At 48.3% G+C, this 8,884-nt stretch overlaps 1 non-coding gene across 1 annotated transcript; it reads right to left on the reverse strand.

The window, feature by feature from the left end:
• Positions 1 to 6,577: 6,577 nt before the first annotated feature.
• Positions 6,578 to 6,651, reverse strand: TRNAT-AGU. The gene has a single exon. It is a non-coding gene; the product is annotated as a tRNA-Thr (tRNA).
• Positions 6,652 to 8,884: the final 2,233 nt, after the last annotated feature.

Raw genomic sequence — 8,884 nt, forward strand, 5'->3', positions numbered from 1 at the left:
CCTGCCTATGCAGGGGGTCGGACTCGATGATCTATTGAGGTCCCTTCCAACCCTAGCATCTATGAATCTATGAATCCACACATGCCCCCAGAGTTTCCCCCTGCACCTCACATACACACACATCCATATGCACACCCACACCCCACTTAAGCCCCATACCCATCCACCCATATCTCTCCACACCCCACACAATATACAAGAGTAAGACTTCATTTTGAGCTATTATGGTGTCGCTTCAGAGAGAGGACCCAGGGAACTACCTGCCCTTTGGGTAGGGGGCTGGACTCGATGATCTTCTGAGGTCCCTTCCAGCCCTAATGTCTATGAAATCTAGGAAAACTACAGGCCAATCAGCCTGACCTCAATCCCAGGAATAATCCTTGAAATTTTTCTCAAGGAGCCCATATGCGATAAGCTAATAGAAGGCAAATTTTTGAATGACAGCAAGCGTACTTTTCTCATGGGTAGCTCATGTCTGACTAACCTCATCTCCTACGACCAGGTTACTCACCACCTGGGTAAGGGAAAGGAGGTCGAGGTCATTTACGTGGACTTTAAGAAGGCCTTTGACTTGGTGTCCCATAAGACTCTCAAGGTAAAACTAGGGGACTATAGGCTCAACAATTCAATAGTCAGATGGGTGGGAAACTGGCTGTGGGTTTGGACGCAGAAAGTACTAATAGACAGATCTGGGTTGACCTGGTGGAAAGGTTTGGGGTTCAGTACTTGAACCAGTGCTTTTCAACATCTTCATCAATAATCTGGATGTGGGGGTGAAAAGCACACTGGCAAAGTTTGCCGATGACACTAAGCTGTGAGGAAGTGCGGCCATGCCTCACGGTAGGGTGACAATTCAGGAAGACCTAGACAGAGTAGTTAGAGATGGGCAGACCAAAACCAGATGCTGTTCAACACCGAGAAATGTAAAGTGCTCCATCTGGGGAGGAAAAATCCACAACAAACTTACAGGCTTGGTGGTGCTACACTAGCTAGCACCACATCCAAAAGGGACCTGGGAATCATTATTGACCATAAAATGAATATGAGTCACCAGTGTGATGCTTCAGTTATCAGAGAAACCAATACGCAGGGGGGTTGCACCTGAGGATCTTTCAAGGTCCCTTCCAGACCTTCATTTCTATGATTCCAAAAGTAGGCAGAAAGATGCACATTTCACAGTATTTGAAATTCCCTAATGTAGAAATGGTCTATATGGTCTTCATTTTGCTACAAAAAGCATTTGAGCACTTCCCTAAGGAAATTCTCTGGGGAGAACAGAGGAAAAAGAAAGCATGAGAAAAGCAAACTGACCTCTTGAAACATAAGTACCTCAACCCTGTGCACAAGCCAGAACAAGCCTCCGCATTAGAAATCATCTGGAAATGAAAACAGGTTTTCACTAGGCCCCGTACCTAACCCACTTTTTATCACAGTGATGGGCGTCTGATCTGCAGAGGGATTTGAGGAGAACAGGAAAACTTTTGAGAATGGCAGAGTGAACCAAAGAGTCCAGTATCTGGTCTTTGGAGATGAAGATGTTTGGAAGGAATGTGGACAGAAGCGTCCAGGTACCCTGGTAGAGGTATCTGGGTTACATCACGTGTACATATGTCACTAGAGGCAGAGTTAAGGAAATGCATCGTCCATGTGCTGTAGCAGCAGAGGCTGACAAGACTTCCATTAACTTCTGCTGGGTCATATCAGGAACTGTGAGAATCTACCCAGGTGCTTACGATCAAAGGACTATTGGAAAGTCAGGCTGGAAGGGTCCTCACATGGTCATATAGATCAGCCCTCTGCTCAAGGTGGGACCAGGCCTCACTACACCATCCCAGACACGGCTGTGCAACCTTCTCTTGGGACCTGCCAGGGATGGAGACTCCCCCATGTCTCTAGGGGCTTGTTCCAGTGCTTAGTGCTGCTCAAAGTCACAATGTTCCTCCTTCATCTCCGGCCTCCATTTCCCCTGCAGCAGCTCGAGACCATTGCTCCTAGTCCTGTCCCCTGTGGCCACAGAGAAAAGCCCATCTCCAGCCTCTCTGCCAGTGCTCTGCAGGGTTTTGTAGACTGTGATCAAATCCCCACTCAGTTTTCTTCTCTCCAGACTCAGTCCCCCCAGCTCTTCCAGCCTGTGCTCATCAGTCTTGCCTCCCAGGCCCTGATCATTTTCGTTGCTCTGTGCTGGGCTCTTCCCAATTTGTCCACGTCCTTCTGGAAGTGTGGGGTACAGACCTGGATAGTCTCCAGTGTGGGATGGAGCAGGAGAACCACCTCCCTGCCCTTGTCAGAGACTTTCCTGTCCAAACAACATTGGAGGCTGTTGGTTTTGTTTGCAACAAGTGCACTGGGTTAGCTGGGTTCTCAGACTAAGAGCGCAGGTCTTTGTGCCCAAAAGCTTGCTTCCTGCCCCAGCCAACTACCAGCTGGCTCAAGAAAAGTGATCACAAAAAAATCCTGGGCTCTCCTGCATATTGGGGCAGGGCTCAGCAGATGGCACTGTTATCCACTGCACCATGAAGTTACAGGGTTGGAAGAGACCTCAAGCATCTAATCCAGGCCTCTGCATGGAGGCAGCAGGACACTCTTCCTAAGCCAGTAAACACAGCCCCCATCCAACCTCTGCTTGGAAACCTCCAGGGAAGCAGGGTTTGTAGCTCCCTGGGGCAGCTGGTCCTGTTATCCTGCTGCTCTGACATTAAGAAAGACTTTTTCCCTGAGATTTCATCGCAGTTTGTTTTGCTGCACTTCATACCCACGGTTGCATGTCTAGCTATTTGGGAACGACTGTCACGGCAGCATGAAGATTTCCAGAGGATCTCCCAAATTGATTCACATCAGCTCTTTCAAGTGCGAACAGCGCTGGCCGGCTAGGGCTGAGCTGCCTTTGGGTCAGGTGTGCGGTCGACCGCCTGGATTCAGCCCAAATGCACAGAAGTCAGGGGAAGATGTGGGTGAATGTGAGTGGTCCTGGCTGCACAGGTGTGGCCCAGTGCGGGGGCAGCATGCAGAGGCAGATTCTGTGAGCTTCCAGGGGGCAGGGAATGTCCCATGGCTGCGGCACTTACAGGTTGACTTTGGCCAGCATTACCTGGTCCTTGGTGCAGTGTGAGGGTAGAGCTGGGCTGGGCACCCTCTTCTCTGTGCTCTGAGCCTCCCTTCAGAAAAGACAAGAGAAAAGCAAATTTCTTGTTCCCACCTTGTTCCCCTCTATGTCTGGCTCTGGGTGGGGGGATGAGGTTCCAAAAATTACTGCTCAGTGTGGGCGCATCTCTACACATGAAGACCTGTACTGCACATTAACTATGGAGACTTACGCTGACTTGGGCATAAATTTGCTTCCTGCATGACAGGCATTGCACCTCCCATCCCCCTCATCACTCAAGCACTTTGCAAAGCCACCCAAAGGGGTTGCCTCCTGACAAGTGTTTTGGAACAGTTCTGTTGCTTTGCTGGGCGATTTTTGCATGGGGCATTCAGGTTTGGGGGAAGCACTCTATCATTCAAAGATACCCGAAGGGGCTGCCTACCCCTTCACAAGTCTGGCTTGCCACATCCCCTGGGCGTTGGCATCGGGGGTACCACAGGCACTGCATGTCCCATCCCCACCATCCCCCAAGCACTTTGCAAAGCCTCCCTACTAGACTGACTAGGAAATTACAAAAAAAAATCACTTTTTCTGCAAGCTTTTTTGATCAAACCCCCTTCATCAGGCTCTGGGAAAATTAAAGATGGTAATTGTACTGAATTACAATAGGGGGCAGATTTAAACCACTAATCTCATCTCTCCCAAAATTCCCCCAACCCCACAAGCTGCAGTCAGAACCTCTCCCACCCACCCCTTTACCGTATGGTCTCCCATACCAATTTGCCTATGAAAGTAAAAAAGGCACATCCGGAAGGAACTGTATGAATTTCAAGACTTTATTTCAACATTAACATGTTGGTCTGTTTCAGGATTTTTTTTCTCATTAAAAAATCCATTATTTAAAAAATATTAAAATTGCACAGTAGTCCAAAAGTAGAAAAAAACTAGTTTAGATTTTCCTTCCCTGCACCTACACTATTTATAAACTAATATTTATACACTATCTATTTTTTTATACTTTATACACTATTTAAACACTACTATTGATACTATCACTACATATGTATATCTATATATCTATTTCTATTCTACTTTTTATTCTTTACTTGTTCTTATTTGGTACAGGACAGGGAGATGGGATGAGGAGGAGTAAAACGAAAAATAGTAGCAGCAATCAAAAGCAGCATCTAGTGGACAAAGGCCTCAATTAAAGAAATAGCGCAGTGCTTCCTGGTAGAAAAAGAGGGTAATTAGACATCTTTGAGCACCTTTGTGTTTGCATGCAACGAATCCATAGCCGCAATGCTTTAACTCGCGGCAAACCAAACTAACTTATGTCTGAGCAGTTTTACTTTAACATGCTGAAAACACTTTCAAAATGACAGGAAATCCCACTTGTGCAAACAGACACGCAGTTGCAGTACCTGAAAGGGCAAATATCATGGCGTGTACATGTCCCCTTAGGGACTATTTAGAAAAGTCGGACATATTCAAGCGCATGTTCAGGATGCACCTGAAGGTGCTGAGGGAGTTAGCTGATGCAATGGTAGAGCCAATGACCATCATCTCTGAAAACTCATGGGGATCAGGAGAGGTCCTGGATGATTAGAAAAGGGCCAACATGACGCCCATACTTAAGAAAGGGAAAGAGGAACTACAGATGGGTTGGCCTCACCTCAGTCCCATGAAACAGATCCTCAAAGAATCCATTTCTAAGCACTTGGAGGAGAAGAAGGTGATTAGGAGCATTCAGTGTGGATTCACCAAGTGCCAGTCATGCCTGACCAACCTGACTGCCTTCTATGATGAGATGACTGGCTCTGTGGATGTGGAAAGGCCAGTGGATGTGGTGTACCTTGATTTTAGCAAGGCTTTTGATACGGTCTCCCACAACATTCTCGCAGGCAAACTAAGGAAGAACGGGCTGGATGAATGGACTGTAAGGTGGATAGAAAACTGGCTGGAGCACCAGGCTTAGAGGGTAGTAATCAATGGATTGATGTCTAGTTGGCAGCTGGTATAAAGTGTAGTGTCCGAGGGGTCAATCTTTGGGCCAGTCTTTGGGCCAGTTTCATATCCATGCATGGCACAAAGTGATCCCTCAGCAAGTTTCCAGATTAAACCAAGCTGGGGGAATAGGAGATATGCTAAAGGGTAGGGTTAGGGTTTAGAGTGACCTAGACAAATTGGAGGATTAGGCACCTTCTGTACTCACAGGCTTATCGTTTCATAATGCTTCAGGTTGGAAGGAACCTAAACAGATCATCAAGTCCAACCCCCTGCCCCAGGCAGGAACAAGTGCTGGGATCACAACACCCCAGCCAAATAGCTATCCAGGCTTCTCTTGAAGATCCCCAAGGTAGGTTGAGAGCACCACCTCCCTTGGGAGTCCATTCCAGAGCCTGGCAGCCCTAAACATAAAGTAATGTCTCCTGATATCATGCCTGAACCTGCTCTCAATCAGTTTGTGGCCATTATTCCTAGTAACCCCCGGTGGTGCCTGGGGGAACAGAGCCTCACCCAGTTTCTGCTGGTCACCCCTGGTGAGTTTATAAATGGCCACGAGAACCCCTCTCATCCTTCTCTTGTGAAGGCTGAATAGATTCAGGCCCTTTAGTCTCTCTTCATAGAGCCTGACCTGCTGCCCCTTGACCATGCAAGTGGCCCTCCCCTGGACCCTCTCAATGCTAGCCTCTTGAATTGCGTTGCCCAAAACTAAATGCACTACTCCAACTGTGGCCTGACCAGTGTCGCATAGTGGGGGAGGATCATCTCCCTGGACCTGCTTGTGATGCATCTGTGGATGCATGACAAGGTGTGGTTAGCCTTACTGACCGCTTCCTCACATTGGTGGGTCATGTTCATCCTGGAGTCAACAATGACTTCAAGATCCTTTTCTGCCTTTGTGTTGACAAGAAGGGAGTTTCCCAGCCTATAGGTGTGTTGCTGGTTCCTTCTCCCTAGATGCACCCTGCACTTGTCTGCATTGAACTCCATCCTATTCTCATCCGCCCACCTCTGTAACCTGTCCAGATCTAGCTGAATTCTGTCCCTCCCCTCCAGCGTGCCCACCTCACCCCACATCTTGGTGTCATCAGCCAATTTGGACAGCCCACTTTCCACACCTACATCCAGATTGCTGATGAAGATGTTGAATAGCACAGGCCCCAGGGACTGAGCCCTGGGGGACTCCACTGCCCACCCACATCCTTCCAGGTTGAAAACAACCTGTCCACCACAATTTTCTGAGTGTGACCATCTAACCAATTTGCCACCCATCTGACTGTGTAGGCATCATCTCTGTGCTCCTAGAGCAACTGAAGGATTGGGAGGGTTTTCTGCAGAGCTGCTGTCCAGCCAGTCAGCCCCAAGCCAGTAACAGTGCATAGGACTGCTCTGTCTTCAGTGCAGGACCTTGCACTTGTTCAACTTCATGAGATTTCTTTCAGCCCAATCACAACTCTGCAATGTGGTGAAAGGTGAAAAGAAGGCAGGCACTGCTGGGATTTGAACCCAGGATCCCCTGTTTACTAGACAGGTGCTTTAACCCACTAAGCCACAGAGCCCTGTGCTGCAAGTGTCCTTCTCCACCCCACTCCTGTGAATGGCATGTCTTTGCTTTGGGAATCAAGGTAGAAGTGTTAAACACAGGCTAAAGAAGTTGGTGGTGGGTGTAGGCAGGTGGGAGTTGAGGCTAGTTCTTCACAGACCTGACCAGAACCCAGGGGCTGGGGTTCACATTTCTTTCATAGATTTCATAGACATTAGGGCTGGAAGGGACCTTGGAAGAACACTGAGTCCAGCCCCCTGCCCCAGGGGCAGGAAGTCAGCTGGGGTCATAGAATCCCAGCAAGATAAACATCCAAATGTCTCTTGAAGGTGTTCAAAGTAGGTGCTTTAACTACCTCCAGCTGCAGTCTATTCCAGACCTTGGGGGCTCAGACAGTAAAGAAGTTCTTTCTTATGTCCAGCCTGAAATAGTCTTGCAGGAGTTTATAACCATTCGACCTTGTCATCCCTTGGGGCGCTCTGGTGAACAATTGTTCCCCCAGATCCTGGTGAGTTCCTCTGATAATTTTGTAGGTGGCCACCAGATCACCCCTGGGCCTGAGCTTTTAAAGGCTGAAGAGTCCCATGGCTCTCAGCCTCTCGTCATAAGGTCTGTTTTCCTGACCTCTGATTATGTGTGTGCAAACAACAATGGTGTTAACACTGTGTCCCATTTGTGTGGGTCCTCCTGGGCTCAACTCTGAAGCATTCTCTTGATTGTTCCCTTTAGCCTCTCCACTAACCCATTGGACTGGGGGTGGTACATGAATGTCTTCAAGTGGGTAATGCCTAACATGCTGCACAGGGCCTTCATTACTCCTGACATAAAATTGGTCCCCTGGTCAGTGAGGATCTCATGAGGTATCCCAAATTTGGCAATCCATGTTAATAACTCTTTCACCACCCAGGCTGTCCTGGGTGGTCCTGTGATCAACCTGAGCAGTACTGTCTTTGGGAATCATGTGGCATAGTTCACCAGGACCAGTATGTATTGATGCCCAGCATGGGACTTTGGCAGCGGTCCCATGATGACCAACGCCACCCATGAGAATGGTGTTTCAATTACAGGCATTCATTGTAACGGGGCTTTAGGAGGCCTCTGTTCCTGAGCTTTTTGGTACTCGTGACATGCCTCACCCCATCACTCTACATCAGTTCTGTTGCTTCCCTGGGGTTGTTTCTCAACAAGGCACTGGTGCTGCCCCATGGCTTAAATCACTCAGGTCCATGCCGCATTCCCAGGAGACATGACTGAACTTGCCACAGTGGTAGCACACCACTTCCTTTGTTGTCCCCTTCTGGGGTCCCATCTTCTTCTCCTCCCGAAGGGACTCCCCCACACAGAGCTGCCCAAGAAGGGTTTTGGCTCTGTCACTGCCCTGGAAGCTCTTAATTGGTACAGCCTTACTCGAGCCCACAGAGGGAACAACAGTTCCAGGCCCAGAAAAGGGCAGAGCATACTCACAGCACCAACTGAGGGTGTCACAGTACTGCTTGTGTCATTTATGTTTCTACACAGAGCTTATATCTCCCTTCTGCAAGTCCTCATCCCCAATGGAGCTACACTGCAGGGTTTAGTTTCAATGGGGCTGGGTTCCTCCAGCCACCAAATCAACCAGACACATAGACACACAAATTACCAGAGCACTTCTGAGTCAGGCTGGGTTACTCAGCACTTCCAGCTGACACTTTCATATGGCCCTGAGATCTGAACAGCAGGGCACATCTGAGTGAACTGGGTACATCAGCATTTACAGGCTGACACCCTCAAAGGCCCTGACCTCAGAACCCCTCCACCCTACCCCCCAATCTCTTGTCACAAGTGTCCTGGTAGTAATTCCCTTGATGAACAGACCCCACAGGATTTTGGGGCTTTACCGGGATCTTTGGCTTAGGTAAAAGACGTGTTGCTGCAGAGCAAATGGGGAGGTTGAAGAGAAGGAGGTTGAGGAGAAGGAAGAGTAAATGAAGTCCAGAGAGAGTATGGCAACCAGCTTGACCATAAAAGTTGTTTTATTGCCAGGTGATTATTTTATTGCCAGGTGAAACTTATGATGATACTAGTAGTAATAGCCATGCAAGAAAAACAAACAAGACAGTTACAATATTACACAGTTTCAATTGGGTATTTGGGGAAGTCTAGCTCAAGTTTGAGCCACAAAAGTCAGGTTTATAGTTTCATAGTTTGTAGGGTCAAAAGGGACCTAGACAGATCATCAAGTCTGACCCGCTGCCACGGCAGGAAAGAGC

This window comes from Alligator sinensis, unplaced genomic scaffold (genome assembly GCF_000455745.1).
Source record: "Alligator sinensis unplaced genomic scaffold, ASM45574v1 scaffold688_1, whole genome shotgun sequence".
NCBI classification, from domain to species: Eukaryota; Metazoa; Chordata; order Crocodylia; family Alligatoridae; genus Alligator; species Alligator sinensis.